Genomic DNA, 18,975 nt, shown 5'->3' on the forward strand with positions numbered 1-18,975 from the left:
GACCCAAACATCCAAAAATAGAAACCAGATGCTTTCAATCACTATTGCTCAGCACTGCTGGACATCACGCAAACCTGGTAAGCAGGGGTGAGCTACACGCATACCATCAACATAACAATGAATACTAAAATACGTGACTACATGTAACAATCCTGTGGTGATATGCATTGATTGTTGGACTGGAGTGCAGATGATACTGGGTTCAAGTCCAGGATATAAAACTTTATACTGTTGTGACATTGCAGCTTATACAAATAAAGTGGTATTCTAATGAAATAACCGCGGCATTATATTGGGTGAAAATTATTTTCTGACATATTCTAAAAAGGTGTGCACTGCTTAGCATCACACAAACCGATGCACTTGTTTTTTTCCATGTTTGCCTGATAGTAAGTGGTGCACAGCTTTTTTGAATGTATCAAAATGTAGACAGTGTGCACTGTCAGTAAATGTAATCGATGAGAAAACATATTTAAAAGTGAATTCGCAGGAATTGCACTTTAGACATTGAGTCTGAACTTGCAGATATGTCAGGCATTGGAAGAGGTGTGTGCTTCAGAGCGCAGTGCTGGGATGGCCAGGTGTTCAAGGTCTTTAGTGGGCTCCTGGTTAAGGATTATGTGCCCTTCCTGATGCAGGAAAACTATACTCACAATATAAATCTGAAGCCTGGGATAGTTTGGCAAAGGCTCTTACCAGTGTGACTGGTATCCCACACACTGGGGAACAATGTCATCACCATTATTATGAACTCTGCCAGAGGAAAAGGGATACCCTAGATTGGTGGATCAGGGGTGTCAGGAAGGGATCACCCCAGAGATGTATATGTATGATTTACATTTAGTACTCATAAATATTCAAGCTGAATGTAGTAACAACTGGCATTCATAATGCTTTTTTTCTTTAGTCTACAGCTTTAGAAGAGAGGGCCTTGAATGTCAGGTCCCATGTGAGGCAATTGGCCAGGATGCAAGAAGCAAGTGGTAAGTAAGTATAATTATATAAAGTACTGTTATTGCAGCCTTAACATTTATAGCTGGATTAGTTGCTATATCATACCATTGTATGAACTTGGGAATGCATTTCTGAACTGCAAAAGCAAGTGTGCATGCATTACTCTGTAGCATAGCACCATCGCACAATTTATTTATTTATTGTATATTTGTTGTCCGACTGGATATATGTCCATTTTCAGTGGAGGCCTGGGGAGAAAAGCTCTGCATACTGAAAAAGAGACGGTACATACATCACTGAGTGATAAACTCAGGCATACATGTTTAGGAAAAAAATATATAGACAAAAAATACAGGCAAAGTATAATTTATATATTAAACCAATCTTTGCCTGTATTTTTTGTCTATATATTTTATATATATAATGTAAATATTCAGTTAATCGTGTTATCATTTACATCTCGATTTTTCTTTTGACTAATTTGCAAGCAGTCTTGTTACAACTTCAAAAAATCAATAAAATCTTATGAGTAAGAAAACAAATACAGGCAAATATCATTGTACACAATGTGTAGACTTACATATGATTAGCTGAGACATAGCAAAAATGTGAACAAAGAATACAATCAGATATTAAAATTCACAATGCTTAGACATTCAAAATGCAATAAGGCATAGATACTTGGCTAAACAGCAGGTTGGGTAGCAAGACATGTATTAGTGACGTTGTTAGTCAGGTTTAGAACAAGAGCGCAGCCAATGAGATGTGAGGGATTTTTTGAGTTCTCTTTTAAATAGGGGTAGGGAGGTTTCCTTGGTAACAGTAGCAGGGAGTAGATTCCAGATTTTGCCGGTTGCGTTGGCAAATATAGCATCACCTGCAGAGTTGTTGGATTTTTGAGTCAGTATCATTAGTTCATCAGCTGAGCATAATGGCCTGTGGGCACTATGAGGGGTGAGGATATTTTTGAGGGCAGGGGTATTATCAGGTTGATGGAGTATTTTATGTGCTACTATAAGCTGGTTGAACTGTAGAAGGGTAGGATACTCTAGCAATCCCAGTGGTTTGAGGTTCTGACAATGATGGGTTCTAAAAGCCATGCCAGTAGCAAATCTGGCTATATGATTGTAACATCCTGATAATTTGTTGAGTTCGGTTTTGGATAGGTTGGTGAGTACAGGGGAGGCATACATAAGTGTAGAGAGGAGGTGAGATCTAGCAATAGCTACCCTAGCTATGGGGGTGAGGAAAGGTTTTGCTCTGTACAGGGAGCCAAGTTTTTTGTTGACGGACTTAATAGTGTGATTTACATGTTTATCAAATTTAAGGATGTTGTCTGTTATTACACCTAGAAGCTTTGTGTGGTCATCAGGAGAGATAATGGTGTCATTGCTAGATTTGATGTTGAAGGTAGGTGGAGAAATTTTATGATCAGGGGAGAAAGGTAGTAGCTTGATTTTGTTAGGATTTAGAAGCAGGCGGTGATTAGCTAGCCATGTTTCTACCATGCTGAAAGTGGTCTGGGTGAGGGTTAGTAATTGTGTAGGAGAGGAGGTGGAGCATATTAGCATTGAGTCATCTGCATATTGGATGCAGGTGGCTCCAGGGATGGTGGTGTGCAGATCATTGATAAAGATAGAGAAAAGGAGGGGACCTAGTATGGACCCCTGTGGAACACTTAGACACAATGATTCTTCAAAGTAAAGAAATGAGAAAAATAGGAAAGTGATGAAATGGGGACCAAACAGGAGGAAAAAATGAACTGATAGGCAGGCACGAATGTGCAGGAAGGGTGTAGGTAAGAACCATAGCTATCCATTTTTTCAACAATAACAACTGAGTACAGGTACAGGTTATTAGCTGAATTTGGACTGTCTCCTCCACAGAGAGGGGTGGCAACAACATAATTGCATTATGAGCCCAATTGGACCAAATTAAATGTGTCAAGTTGACGTGTGTGAATTGGAAAGCTTTGTATGGGATATTTTTTTATTTTTGTGACAGGTGCCCTTTTTTTAAGGAGAGAGTGGAATGTTGGGAAAGGCACATAGGCAAGTTTGGGGCAGGCAAGTTGAGAAGGTAAGGAATCATTTGCAGATGGACAAAACATACAAGACAAGAGACAGGGATATTGAAGGACACAAGGGGGGGTGAACACCTTGATTGGGGTGGAGGTGAGGGGATCGTGGACATATGGATGTCATGTTTGGTGACAGTGAGAAATGAGTCCTCATCCACTAGATTGTCATCACTGTCACCTCACTGCACCAATGGCTACAGTGTCTGACATCTGCGGGTCCTTGTGTTATTCAGGATGAAGATGGAGAGCAGTGTCTCTACTTGGCATACGAGTGCACCAATTATGTGGCACACAGTCCTATGCACCAGACCTGGCAGTTCAGCTCAGGTGACAAAATTACCCACTTTGCCTCTGCTCCCAGAGGGAACCACAGGCCTATGCTCTGGTGCAGAACTACCTAAGGGTCCAGGTAGGGCAGATGTAGCATGGGGGCTGCTGCTAAGCTGCAGCCCAGAAGTGCTGGGCCTTGGTGCCATAGCCAGTAGAGGGAGTGTAGGCGGACCCCAGGGAACTGGCCTAGCCTGCTGTGCTGTAGTAATAACATAAATACAATTAAAATTCCATAATGAAATAAAACAAAACACAAAATAATGGACAGAATAACATTAAATAAAATGTAAACATATAATAAATGAATATAAAAATAATAAATAATATAATTACAAACACAATGATAAATAAGAATGTATTTAACAGAAAAACAATAGAAAATTATACATAATAAACAAAACATAGGTAATAAAAATAATTATTGTCACTCATCTTGTTTCCCATTAAAGAAGAACAGGCAGGGTACTTTGTTTAAATGCTTTATTACACAGAAACACATCAAGAAGGATAGCAGCAGTAGAAAATATCAATGAACTGAGTAACTGACAGATTACACAGACACACATGCTTACATCTCAACAGCTTACTACAAAATGTCCGTCAGGCTCGCACATGCTCAGTATTTATACACTTGTGCAAGCCCCTAGAAAGCTTCTTAAAGGTGTACACACATATTGATCTACATCCTCCCTCTTAAATAACTTGCCCACAATACAATGACATGTAAAAAGAAATATGCAATGGTATAGGCAATAAAAATAAACACAACAGTCATGTTCTTATGTCCAAGTTGCTGTGTATCTGGAACATGGTCTGGAAATATGACCTGATCTAGTGATATAGCAACTAGAATTGGGTTTAGCAACAGGGACAGTCATCGGGAAACAACTTGCTTCAGGAGTTTCAGGATTCTTCTCAGGAACAGGGATACTTACTGGAACAGGGATACTTACTGGAAATGGAATGCTGGAAAACTCACTCTGAGATACAGAGTCTTTTCACAGGTATGATACTGCAATACAGGCTCAGACACAGGGATTAAATGTTTCCAATTTTGCCTAAATTCTGCTCCTTGTGACTCCACAATGTATGATCTCAGCTCTGGACATACACTTTTTATGACACCAATCCAATCAAAACCTTTGGATGTCTGCATCCTCACTATCTACCCTTCTCATGATGGATTGAATGGCTTGCTGGTCTTATACTAACAAGACCTCTGAGATAAGCACTTCTTTAACAGATTGGCTTTCACTGATCTGTTGTTCTTGACACATGGAACCAATAATGAACTATTAATTGGTAGTGTGGTTCTAGTTTGTCTCAACAGAAGTCTCTGTGCAGGAGAACCAAGATGTGTATCACAAGAAAAATTTCTGAGAATCAAGAGATTCTAAAAAAATCACTATTGTCTCATTTCAACTTCTCTAGTAATCATTTCACACTTCGAACTGCATGTTCTGCCAAATTATTTGACAGCGGGTACTCAGTGTCAGAAGAAAAAATTCAAGCGAGTCACATCTGTTTCAGGTGATGAAAAACTTCTTTATTTGCAGCTAACCAGATTACAGCAGCATGTTGGCCAAGATGATCTCAATCTGATCAGCTTGTTTACTGACATCAACTTTTATACTTTCCTGTTACTAGCCAAAATAGCTTTTGTTACATTTCTAACAGTTGACAGTTGGCTATGAAAAACATCTAGGATCACAATTTACCTCAGAAAAGAATCCTTTACCTCAAAACCACAGCTAGTGTAGAATGTTTACCTCAAAACCACAGTTAGTGTAGAACGTTCAAAAAGGTACAGAATACTTAGTTCAACAGTGGTAGCTGGAATTTTCCACAGCCTGCCTCAGTAAATTAACTCTTATTCAGAAGTATAGAAAACAGATGTTATTCAAGTTCATAAGTAAACTACATCTATCATAGATAAAGCCCATCTTTAATAAACATGGTTCAATGACCTTTTCTTACCAACACTTCAGCAAATAGCATATACATTTTGCTAGATGGGAGAAAGAGACAAATAACAGTGTGTTTTAAAACTTTTTCTCTTAACATTTCCCCCCTCAAAACACTTTTATTTGTCTTTTTATTTCAGCAATATATAGTAAAAACTTAGTTTTTCTTTGCATACATTACTTCATTTGCAAGACAAACTTTTAAACTTCAAGACATTTGCAAAAGTCACATTTCAATGCATTCACTTTCACCAGTCTGTTGCAACTGCTGGTACATTGTTTTCGTAACAGCAGTATCAACCAGTCTTTGTAGAAGACCTCTGATACAGGGTATACAACAGCAACCACATACCACCACGATAGCCACAGCGACTCCAACGGACATCAGGAAACTGCTGATGAGATGACTCCATTTTCCAAGCCACGCTTGTAGAAAGTCTGTAAAGGGATTACTTACCCCAGAGTTCTCTGCCAATTCTTTGAATAACATCTCCAAACCTTTCAAAGCTCGAGTGATGCTCCCATCAGGGGCAGTGTTATTCGGAATATATGTACAACAGAAAGTAAGAAACATCCTGCAAACTCCTCCTTCTTTGGCCAGGAGCATATCCAGCGCAATTCGATTCTGCCATGCCACCTGCGATGTGGCCTCCAGTTGTTCAGCAATACCTTTTAATGCATCTTTGGTATAGTCCACAAAACGCTGCTGGTTATAGTAAATGTAGTTGATCCAGTCCACATTCATATTGGGTTGAATCCAGACAAAGATGGATGCAAAACCAACTGCTATTTGGTTTATTGCTTTGTATTCATCAGACACACCTCTTGGTACGCCAATGCTATCAATGTAGACACCGCTATCAAAGGATTGCTTTGGTGTCTCTCTTTTTCTCTTATTCAACCACCTCGGCTTTATTTCAGCTTCTCTTATGAAATTGCTTGCTGGAACTGGGAAAATGTAGAATGGCAGAATTAAATTTGCAAGTGCACAAGTTCCCTTCCAGGGAATCGTAAGCCGTGATCTGAGTTTGTTGTCTCCACATAACCACCATACGTCTGCTAAACTATGAGTTTGGTTCTCCAGAAATGGATTCTCATTGCCATTCACAGTAACATTGCAATAGTTCTGTCCCATATTGCCATAATTCTTTCCTGTGCCATCTCTGGAAATGCACATATACGAACCTGGATAAGAGATTGCTGTAGGCGGTTTCTCAACTTTGCTTAAGACTGGAAAACGCTGGTTTCATCTTTGCATTTATCTTCGGTTTTGTTGAAGAATAACTTTAACAGACACGTCAGATTACCTTCAGCTTGCATCAATGGGACTGTCACTAGTTGCTGTTTACCTTCAGCACAAGAAACACAGTTCTCACGATGTGCCTCGCGGGTACTATATCTAACCCAAGATAACCATTCATTATGGTGTACGAATCCTGTCTCGAATAACAACTGTTCTTCTTCTGTGAAGGCAAAATCTGCTTTACTTGTAGCATTTTTAAGGCTTTGCACTTTAAGTTGGAGGGTCCTGAAAGGGTCAGTTTCAGTTGGAAGGGACACTCCAATTCCATATACTCCTGAATCACTTTCTTGTGGTGACACAATGGTTATAGTAATTACTTGGTACCTTGGAAATGCGCAATTTTTATTCTTTGTTGCCTGCTTTTATCTTTTTTTGGTATCACTGCACCACTTGTTTCCCATCCATTTACATCTGTTGACCACCAAACATTTGACCAGGACGCACAGTCTCTATTGCACAAGTATTTTGCAAGAGTCAGGAAATCATTACTGTTCCATTTAGCACAGTCCAAAATTCCTTCACAAAGTTTTACCTTGAACACAGTAGTAACACCTGTTAGCGCTTGCAGCACCACCATTCCTTTTTCTCTCACAACTGTTCCTTCTCGTATGGACATATTTACTTTTGCCACCAAAATCATCATCAAGTAACAGTTCAAGTACCAGTTGAACATGGCCATCCTTCCTTTGTAGTCAGACTTTGCGTTCAGGGGTCCGGTGGAGTCTGACCAACATCAATGGTAGAAGGAAAAGTCTTGAGTTTTTTTACAGTGGGTGATATGAATCCATGAAGTCCTCTCTGCGATCTTCACAGCCGTAGGTGTCGAGATAAGTACTTGATATGGGCCTTCCCACCTGGGGGATGACCAGTTCTTTCTCTTCACAATTCGGATCCACACCCAGTCCCCGGGTGCCACGCTTAACAAGGTTTCACTTCTGGAATCTGCAAAGGAGTCATTGGTTACAAGAGACTTGACATTTAGCAGCTTCTTCATATAATCCACCAGATCCTCACCCCCCCTCATGTTCCGCTGGCAACAATCCTTGCCATTGCGGGACGTAATATGGTCTCCCAAACAAAAGTTCAAATGGTGTAAGTCCTTTGTAGGAGGGTGAGATTCGCATGTACAGGAGTGCCAATGGAAGGCACGCAGTCCAGGATCTATGCGTTTCTGCCATCAGTTTGCGGAGTTTACTCTTCAGGACACCATTGTGTCATTCCACCAGTCCAGCTGACTGGGGATGGTAAGCACAATGGTACTTGAGATCAATTTGAAACACTTGACCCAACTTCTGCACAATCTGGTTTACAAAATGAGACCCATTATCACTATAAATGCGCCTTGGAAGGCCAAAACGGGGAATTATTTCTGTTGTCAAAAGCTTTGCTACTGTGTGTGCATCAGGATGCTTTACTGGAAAAGCTTCTACCCACTTAGAAAAAGCATCAATTATAACCAGACAGAACCTTTTTCCCTCTGAAGGTGTCAACTCAATAAAGTCCATACAGAGTGTGTGGAATGGATATGGAGGGGTAGGGAATGCCTGCTGAGATTTTTAACTCCCCCCTGAGCATGATACTTTGCACATAATAAACAAGATAAACAGAATTGCTTTGCATAAGTTGAAAATCCTTTACACCAAAACACCTTAGACACTATTTGAACCATCGTCTGTACTCCTACATGGGCAGGTCCATGGCTAACCAATGCAGCATACCTAAAAAGGTTTGAGGGTAATACCATTTTGCCATCTGATGCCCTATACAACCCATCCTGTTGAGTGATACCATATTTCACCCAACAACATTTTTCTTTCTGTGTTGTCAATGTTTGCATTACTTTTAGTGTCTCTAAGTCTAAGAGGTGTCCGGGCTCTAAATCATTGTCATGTAAAAGCAAATCATTTTCTTGAGCTGCCTTTTTTGCAGCCAGCATTTCCCCTGGAGACAGGATCTTTTCTGTTAGTATGTGTGGAACATTTACATATCGCTATCTGAAGTGGTAATTGCACTGCATCTAACAACTGTAAAATTAAATCTCTGTGATTTATTGGTTTGCCTGTCACTGTAACCATTCCCCTATTTTTCCATTGTTGAGCGAAAACATGCACAGTAGAGAAAGCATATTGACTATCTGTATAAATTGTCACTTTTTTACCCTCCCCTAAGGTACAAGCTCGAGTCAAAGCCACTAACTCAGCTGCTTGGGCAGAATAAATGTTTGACAATCCTTTTGCTTCTAAAACTTCAGTTTCTGTGGTGACAGCATACCCTACTAGTGTTTTTCCTACAGTGTCCTTCTTTGCTGATCCGTCTACAAACAAAACGAGATCAGAATCTACCAACGGAATATCCGTTAAATCTGGTCGGGGAAGTACTTTGTCATGAATGCTCTCTAAACAAACGTGTGGGGTACCTTCTTCTGGAGTCGGCAAAAGTGTCGCCGGATTAAGAGTAGTACATCTTTCTTTGGTCATATGTGGCTGTGTCAGCAGCACTGTCATACACGACAAATGTTGACTAGGAGATAAAAAGGTTATCTTATCTTGCAAAAGTATAGTAGCTACTGAATGTGGAACTCGCAATTTTAATGGGTGAAACAAAACTAATGATGCTGAGGCTTGCACTGCCATGGCGGCTGCCACTACAGCTTGAACACAATGCGGCAATGCCCTTGCAACAGGATCTAATCTGGAGGAATAAAAAGCTATCAGTCTCTGTTTATCCCCATGTACTTGTACCAGAACCGAAGTCATATATCCTCCCTTACAATCAACCATTTGTACAAACTGCTTAGAATAGTTCGGAAAACCCAAAACAGAGGATCCTGCTATCAATTGCTTAATTCTATTAAATGCTTGTATTGCCTTATCTGTCCACTGTATATTACTTTTAGCTGCCATGGGAGTGTCATAGATCAGTGCGGTCAATGGCCCTACTTCTTCAGCATAATTAGGAATCCAACTTCTACAAAAATTAGTCACACCTAAAAACGACATCATCTCCCGCTTAGTCGTAGGCATAGGTGCTTCAAGAATTGCTTGTCTTCTTTTATTTTCCAATTGTCTACCTTCCTGCGAGATTAAATAACCCAAGTACTTTACTTGTGCTTTCCACAGTTGTAACTTTTCTTTATTTACTTTATGTCCTTGCTCAGCTAAAAAACTAAGAAGGGCTAGAGTATCCTTTTTACAACTTTCCTGCGTGGGTGAGGCCAATAAAATATCATCCACGTACAACAGAATCTGGCTTCCCTCTGGGGGAACAAACTGAGCTAAATTCGCAGCCATTTCTTGTGCGAATATTGTCGGACTCTCACAATAACCCTGTGGCAATCTGGTGTAGGTGTATCTTTTACCTTGGAAAGTGAATGCAAACCAAAATCTACTCTCCTTGTGTAGTGGTATGGAGAAAAAGGCATTGCTTATATCTAAGACAGAAAAATATCTGTGCTGAGGTAGTAAATCATTAAGTAATGTATAGGGGTCAGGGACCACCGGTGCTCTTGGGATCACAGCTGAATTAACTACTTGTAAATCCTGAACTAACCTCCATGACCCATCCGGTTTCTTTACAGGAAACAACGGAGTATTGCAGGGTGAATCTGGGCATTCAACAAGAATTCCTACCTGTTTTAGCTGTTCAATAACTGGTTTAATTTCTTCCTCCGCTTGCTTACTTAGTGGATATTGGTGCTTACGGGGTCTAAAACCTGACTTTGCAGTTATACAAACTTCACCTGCTGTTTCCATTAATCCTACATCTCCTTTACCTTTTGACCATAAATCTACAGGCAAGGCACTTAACGCACTATCTTCCTCTTGAGTTAGGAGGATTTGTCATGCCATTTCTCTTTTGTCATCCCTGAGGTGCACACGTGGTCGTGCCCAAGTCACCGAATTTAATCTTTGTACCTGGATCTGCTGATCTTTCAACTGACTTTCAGACATTGTGTTCCAAATCGTTACCTTTTTCGCCAAATCTACCCAATGTGTCCCCACTGCTTTAGTAACTGAGATATGTGGGCTATAACTTGAGTGATATAAAGAAGTCATTTCCTTAGTCAAAGTACAGGTTACTACTGTATTACCTTGCGTATCCCAAAACATCATTCAAAATTATCCTTGCACACTTGTGCTTAAAGAATTCTTTTTCAAATTCTTTATCCGGACCAGGGGCCTTATAGAACATTGTACAATGTAAGTGCGCAACCTGCGGTGACCCGCTCCTAGATTTACTTAGAGCTAGATTGATCAACTCTGTATCAACCCTCCCCAGGCCGTCTGAAATCAAGTCTAGGCTATACCAGTAAAACAAGTCTTGTACTCCCTGTACTACTAAGCCATCCGCTAACCTTTTTGCCTCAATACCTTTAGGTGTGGGAATTGCCGCTATTCCAAACATATGCATCAAATCTCTTCCTAGCAAATTAACTGGACAAACTTTTGATATAATTACCCTACACCTAACAGTTTGGTTTGTTTGCGGATCTGTGAACAGTAGAGGATGAGACAGTGGTTCCTTATAAATTTTCCCGTTTGCCGCTTTTACAAGGACAAACTCATCTGTTTTGCAGTTCGGAGGCAGAACTGCTGGACCCAAAAGTGTACGCGATGCACCTGAATCACATAAAAACTCCACTTTTTGTCCCTCAACCAAAAACTCTATCATGGGTTTCTGATCTAGATGCATAGCAATACCCAAATTTGCCAGGTTTATGACTTCACAGTCACAATCCCGCCCTTCCATTAGAGTGTTCTGACATTCATCGTAGAGAGTGTCTGCCTCTTCATTATCCCCATAATGAAGATGGCACCTTTCTTTACTATCATATAGTCATGTGGAGCCCTTGTTCGTAAGCTGTGGGGGATGTTGCCACTCTTCACAGTCGGCAGCGAAGTGCCCACGTCTACCGCATTTAAAACATTCTCCACGTTTTAACCTTTCCCTATAGGCTGAATGTCCACCTGGTTCATTTAACATGTCCCATTGTGGGCCCCCACGTTTTTTTATGCCACCACGGCACCCTTGCCCCCTTTGGTCCTGTACTAAGAATACACCACCATCATCCCCCACTGCTAACACTTGTACTTTCTTTTTCTTTTTTAGATTAAAATGTCGCTCAGCATGCCGTGCATATTCAAACAAAGGCTGCAGTCTACATGTTCTGTGATCTACCATGTGCTTAGTAATAAAACTACTTATCGGAGCCTTACAACCTTTAAGAAAAGCATTTTTCAATTGCTGTTCATACGGACTATCATTAGTCTGATCCTGCGGAATCATCATTCCACAATGGTTATTGAACACTTCTGTCAGTCTTACAATATAGTGATCTACAGATTCATCATCATTTTGGATGCACTGATTTATTACTGTCCAATCTGCTCTTGGACGCCACTTATCAGAAATTCTCTTTAACAGATCAGTGACTCCTGTGTCTAACACCCCAGAATTATGCTTTAATGTAGTGCCGTCATCTGCCTTACATGTCCAAGTACCACAAACTAAGTGCCAATCTGGACCTAAGATTTGTCGCACTACTTGTTCTACTTCTAAACCATTTAGATGATAACTTAAACACATACCAACTATGTCCTCAGAAAACTTTTGAAAATTAATCTTGGGATGAGGAATACCATCCGTAGCTCGTTTTATATCCTCTCAAGCCCAGGGACGATAAACTAAAATAGTTGGTTCTTGTCCAACATCTCCTGCTTGTGTGTTTGCAACTTGTATTAAGGGAAGAGCTTCTGAATGGTCAGAAAGTTTAATAGCCCAATGTCCTTGCCCTGCTGGTACTGACCTTAACTGCATAGGTTGGTCTACCTGTTGCAAAGCAACCTTAGGTACTACGGGAATTTGTGGGTAAATTGGAGGGGTCACAACATTTCCTTGAGCAGCTAATAACCCACCCTGCTGTACAAATCCCACATCTTCAGACTGATATTGAGGAGGTTCCCCCGGTATGGCAGCAGCAATTTCACCATATGGTGGGGCAGTTGCCTGCCTTTGTACTGCACAAACTGTATGCTCATCCTCCTTATCTAAAAATAAAGCTACTTTTCCACTTGGCACCAGTGATCCCTTTTGATTTATTTTTCTTTTCCTGACACTGTTTTTCTTTTATAGCTCGTTTATTTGCTTCTTCTAACCATTTTTGTGCTTGGGGAAATCCCAATTGTCTCTGCTTTTTAGTTCTAGTTCCTGCATCTCTTTTCAAATCTCTAACCAATTTTACACAGGCATTCTTATTCAGTGTACCATCAAAATCATATTTCAACTTCCACTTCTTCAAAAATTTAACATTATTTTTGTTTAAACTTTTCATATACTTAGCATCAACATTTAAACAGGCATCACTCTCACACTTGCAGCAACTTGAACCCATGTTTTCCTAGATTTCTTATTTTAGGACTGTATATTATAGGACTGCATCAAAATTATTTTTACAGGGCTTATTACAAAATGGGGCTATCTTAACAGGGATCCTAACAAAATAATCTTAACAATTATTCCTCCCCACCCTTAACTAAAGATAAAACCCCTGTCGACAAGATTAAATTAAATTAAAAGAAAAATGTATTTTTCATCCTACCTGAACCAGATGAGACTCCGTTTCCCCTTTTGGTTCGGAAACCGTCCCTCAGATAGGGATCAGAGAGCGGCCGGCCTCTTTCCAATGACAAATCAGTCAGAGGGCTTTCCGTCGAGGGAATCTTAAGATGAGAAACCCTCACCTGCGCAGGTTTTTCTGTCTCTCTGTCGGTCTGATCCGTACCTTCGTAGAGGTTTCCGGTCCGACGGACCAAAATGTCAGAAGAAAAAATTCAAGCGAGTCACATCTGTTTCAGGTGATTAAAAACTTCTTTATTTGCAGCTAACCAGATTACAGCAGCATGTTGGCCAAGATGATCTCAATCTGATCAGCTTGTTTACTGACATCAACTTTTATACTTTCCTGTTACTAGCCAAAATAGCTTTTGTTACATTTCTAACAGTTGACAGTTGGCTATGAAAAACATCTAGGATCACAATTAACCTCAGAAAAGAATGCTTTACCTCAAAACCACAGCTAGTGTAGAACGTTTACCTCAAAACCACAGTTAGTGTAGAACGTTCAAAAAGGTACAGAATACTTAGTTCAACAGTGGTAGCTGGAATTTTCCACAGCCTGCCTCAGTAAATTAACTCTTATTCAGAAGTATAGAAAACAGATGTTATTCAAGTTCATAAGTAAACTACATCTATCATAGATAAAGTCCATCTTTAATAAACATGGTTCAATGACCTTTTCTTACCAATACTTCAGCAAATATCATATTTATTTTGCTAGATGGGAGAAAGAGACAAATAACAGTGTGTTTTAAAACTTTTTCTCTTAACACTCAGGGCTACTTGTGGCATGAGTAAAGTCCCACTCTTCAGCAAATCTTTTGAATTGCTGGCTTGTAAACTGTATACCATTGTCAGAAATACCTTTGTGTGGACTACCATGGACTGCAAAATGATGTTTCATCTTAGTAACGACAGTACCTGATGCTAGATTAGGAAGTAAGTCAATCTCAAACCAAATGGAATAAGAGTCTACTAGCCCCAAGCAAGGGAGCCGGCAGGATTTTTTGCAGGGGGGTGCAAACCCAGAGCTCCGCCCATGCAGCCCCCCCACCCACACAGCCCCACCCACACTGCCCCACCCATGCAGCCATTCCAGTGTCCCATTATTTGGCTATTTCTCCCCATTTGCCATAGACACTGTTTGAATCTCTCAGTGTGCATACTGTTTTATGCTTTACTTCTACAATGATTACAGATATTTGGATTTAATTTACAACTTTTATTTCAAATTTTATAGCACAAACACTGATAGACTTTTACTAAACCTAAACAAAGCAATAGTCTTACAATGAAAACAGACTTAGCATTAAAACTTCTCTACATTTGAAACCCACATTCCAAGAAAATTAATCTGGCCAGTGGCAGGGTAAGTTTACCTTTGGGCTGTTTTCAAATCATAGGCTCCTTGCACACATTTTTATAACCATGCAAAAGTTCTTTGATTCACCTTCCTGATTGTATTAATTATACTATATAATAACTGAATTATATCCCTTGTATAATACAGCACCGAGTGTTTTAAATTTATAGTTCTGAGCATTTTTCCTTTAAGCAATGAAACAAGTCATATGAACCAATAATGACAAACTGCCCAATTCAGAACATTTCAAACATAAAGGGCCACTCAAACTTCTGTCATGCAATCCATCAATATCAGTCAATATGCAGAATCTCTGCAGAAGTAAAAGTCACCTGAATAATTCCACATTAAAGAGATCTGAAACCAATGAAGAGGTTGTTGCTAGAAAACAACTTTATATTTCAATGTTTCATTTACAAATTCAGTGCCTGTTGCCCTTGAAGAATAAATTGCCTATGTTACGTTAAAAGAAATGGTAAGCTGGTATATTGCAATAGGGAATGGGTGGCAAGTTGAAAAACAGGTTCATAGTTACTAGGCAACTCATCCAAAGGAGGACATACTCAGGATTGCAGCACCCACACCCCTTCAAATACAAATCTACATGCCGTAGGAGTAGAACCTACAGCTGTCTGCATCAAGATGCAAGTTTTCTACCTGCTGTGCTACTGACATTGCTTTAAAACTCTATACCACAACAGTGTTACCATTTGCTAAACAAAACAGTTGCTCATTTTAAGCAGACTTGGCATGAGTAGCAGTAAACTTCTCTTTCCTTGAAGCTCACATTTCCTTGAAAATGCACTTGAAAATAAATTCCACCTGCTAACTCTGTATTTCACTCTCTCTCACACACACCTCAACCTCTTAGTGCAAAAAATCTGGACAAAGCCTAAAATAAATAGGGACAGGTTATAAATATTTCTCTCGTGAACTTAGAACATTGCTAGAATAACAGGATTTGTGTTAGTATGCATTTTTCTAAAGGAAGGAACGTCTAAAACTCAAATGCCTGCCATTATTTAGCAACTTCAATCCTTTTTATGAGGAATATGGGGCAAAAATCTGGACATTCTGAATAAACCTGGACAGCTGAAGTGTATGCTACCTCCCTCTTACACACACACAAACCACACACACACACAGACACACACACACACACACACACACACACACACACACACACACACACACACACACACAATCACCTCTCAATGTCTTAGCACAAGAAATCTGAACAAAGACTGTTATAATGTTGGGGACAAAGACCTAAAACTAGGGACACATTTAGAAAGTTGCTAGAGTAATAGGATTTGTATTACAATACATTTTCTGAAGGATATTATGTATGAAACTCAGTGATTTTTTCAAAAAAAAAAAAACAGAATTTTTATGAAGAACAGACCAAAAACATAAGGCAAAAATCAGGACATTCTGTGAAAATTTATAAAGTTGAGAGGTATGCACACATACATCCCCCTACCTCCTTAGAAAGTGGCTAGAACATGTTTTGCATTGGTATGCAGGCAAAGCCCAGGGCTGGCGTTATCATTTGACAAACAGAGGATTGAATGTGTCTGCAGAGTCAGAGCTCAGAGGCTACTGTGTGGGGAGCCGTTTCACGTTCATTATCTATTAATGCTTCTGTTTATTTAAACATTTATCACACCAAAAGACCTGAGTTGCAGACATTATCTGACATTAATGTGGATGTTACTCCAGGATTTAGCTCTGCAAACAGCAGTAGGAGATGCCAGCTCAAGAACCCTTTCTATCCCCTGACCAAGGATTCTTATGGAGCTTATGCCATCATATGTTTCACAGTGGTTATCTTTTTTGTTGGGATTTTGGGAAACATCTCGATTATGTGCATCGTTTGCCATAGCTACTATATGAGGAGCGTATCCAGTTCACTACCAGCGAATCTGGCTTTCTGGGATTTCCTCACTATCTTTTTCTGTTTGCCTTTGGTAATATTCCACGAAATAACCAAAAAGTGACTTCTTGGAGACTTCTCTTGTAAATCATACCATATACTAATATGCATATATGTTGGTGTAGGGCATTACATCAAAGTACAGTGTCCCGATACTCTGCAGATTGATATCCGAATGTTGAAAGCACCAATATCAGCACATTCTGCACATACATAATGTGCTCTGGGGATTATCCCTGAGCAGACTAAACCAACAGCAAGTGTTTTTGCAGCAAGGCAAGCCCGCTACACCCCCATGTGGGGGGCTTTACCCCCACACCCCTGCTAATTATATATATTAACTCCAAGATCGCACAATCTGCAGGTAAAGGAAATATTCCCATACTCTGGGATAGTTGATCTTGCATAGCTGTTGACCCTGTTGTCACTCTACATGGTGTTGGAGCATTTCCTACTCACTCCAGTGTTTGGCATCTATATATATATATATATATATATATATATATGTGTGTGTGTGGTGTGTGTGTATATATGTATATATGTATAGATAGATATAGATATATTACTATACAGATTGAGAGACCAGTTTATCCATAGTTTAAGAACTTATTTGCAACCCTCAAACTAAATAAATATCAAACAACTATCTATAGCCCTCCAAATACACCTACAAAAATATAGACACATTAGAACATATACTATCATGGATAACCTTATTCATCAAACAAGATATGATTATTATACAAGCATTAATATTGACTGTGCTAGACTATCCTCTTAGGAAGCACTAACCAAAGATTTACCAGACATAAACCTTTATGAATTGACATAAGTATTCTCTGAATCTTCTAGAATTTACAAACTCTAATAGAAATAGCATTCTGGATTGAATATTAACCCCTAACACCAGTCACAAAAATAGTATCGATATACTTTCAGACTGACCTAGTGACCATCTCCTGACTTATATAATTCGGGGACAAGCTAAAATACCAAAGGTAACAACATAAAATTAGACTAGATCTAAAAATTTGAGGGAACAACTTTGAATATACTTCTCTAACAATGTATTTAATCCCCACTAAATTATCTACCTCTAAATTAAGCAGTTAAAAATGTCAGCCAAACTTTCCTAGAAATCCTGAATAGAGTATGTCTCCTACACAAAAAGAAAAAGTGAAACTTTACATGACTCCTGGCTAACTACATAAACCTAGCAAATAAAACAGGTATAGGCAAAGCATGGAAGAGCTGGAAAATACAGTAAATTATGTCTAAATTCCAAAACTGTAGGTCACTGAGAAATAAAGTAAAGAACATGATGCAAAAAGAAAAGACAAGCTGTTTTTGCTGATTACATTACAGAAGCAATAATAACCCTAAACTTTTTTGGAATACAATTAATACTTTAATCAAACTAAGCAAAAATACACAGCCTAACCCCTTACTACAGGAGCCAAATTACAAAGTGTCCTGCAAATGAATATCCATTTTATTCAGGCTGCAACCTCAGTATTAAATCAACAAAACAAAAAATACTACCCACAACACTGAATTAAACTACAGAAACTTTCACTCATCAGTCTCTACAGATCAAATAAAAAAACAGCTTAAGAAAATAAAAACAACTACCTTAGTCTCTGACAATATCCCAGTAGAATATTAATGCATCCTTATATTAATGAATTGAGTATGGCACAGTTTGTCCCAGGTCAGGTTTATACAGATCCATAGTTGCAACTAATACATGTTGACCAGTAGTAATTATCTAATTGGTCTGCTATTCATATACCTTTTCATACTTATTTTCTGACTTCGGATTTACTACAGCTTGATGAAACATTAAGATTTTTATTTTGGAACAGCCATGTGAATCGGCTTAATTTATGAGTGAAACTTCTTTTTGTCCCCAAACACATTCAGTGTTATATATAACTCCTTACTGTATACTATAGCCCTATCTTAGCTAATCATGCCACTTTAGGTTCTTAAAGGATTTCTCTAGTTTTATCATTTATGGCATGGAAACATTTTCCTTTGTAACTCATTTAAAGAAATTTCACCCAGGTGATTTACTCTGTGCATTAATTTTGTTAATGAAAGTTCACTGTCCTTTTGAACTTACTAAAATATTATTTTTTGGAATTAATACCTGGGCTACTAAAAAAAATGATATCCTCAGAAGAGGTATATTCTCTTATTGATAAATGCATTTGGTTGATCTGTAGGAGCCTATAAGAAGGGCACAATTGTTTTCATTCTCCTAGTCATCAAATGGCTCAAACCTTACAGGACTATAAGTCAGTAATGCCTCTGTATAAATTAAAACTTAAGACCTACTCATTCATACTAAGGACTCATAAAGTATTAGTGGATCAATGTAAAATTATAGCTCATTTAATTTTTATCAGAGGGATAAGAAATAAAACA

Source organism: Protopterus annectens, chromosome 2.part1 (genome assembly GCF_019279795.1).
Source record: "Protopterus annectens isolate FY-2018-M chromosome 2.part1, PAN1.0, whole genome shotgun sequence".
Taxonomy (NCBI): domain Eukaryota; kingdom Metazoa; phylum Chordata; order Ceratodontiformes; family Protopteridae; genus Protopterus; species Protopterus annectens.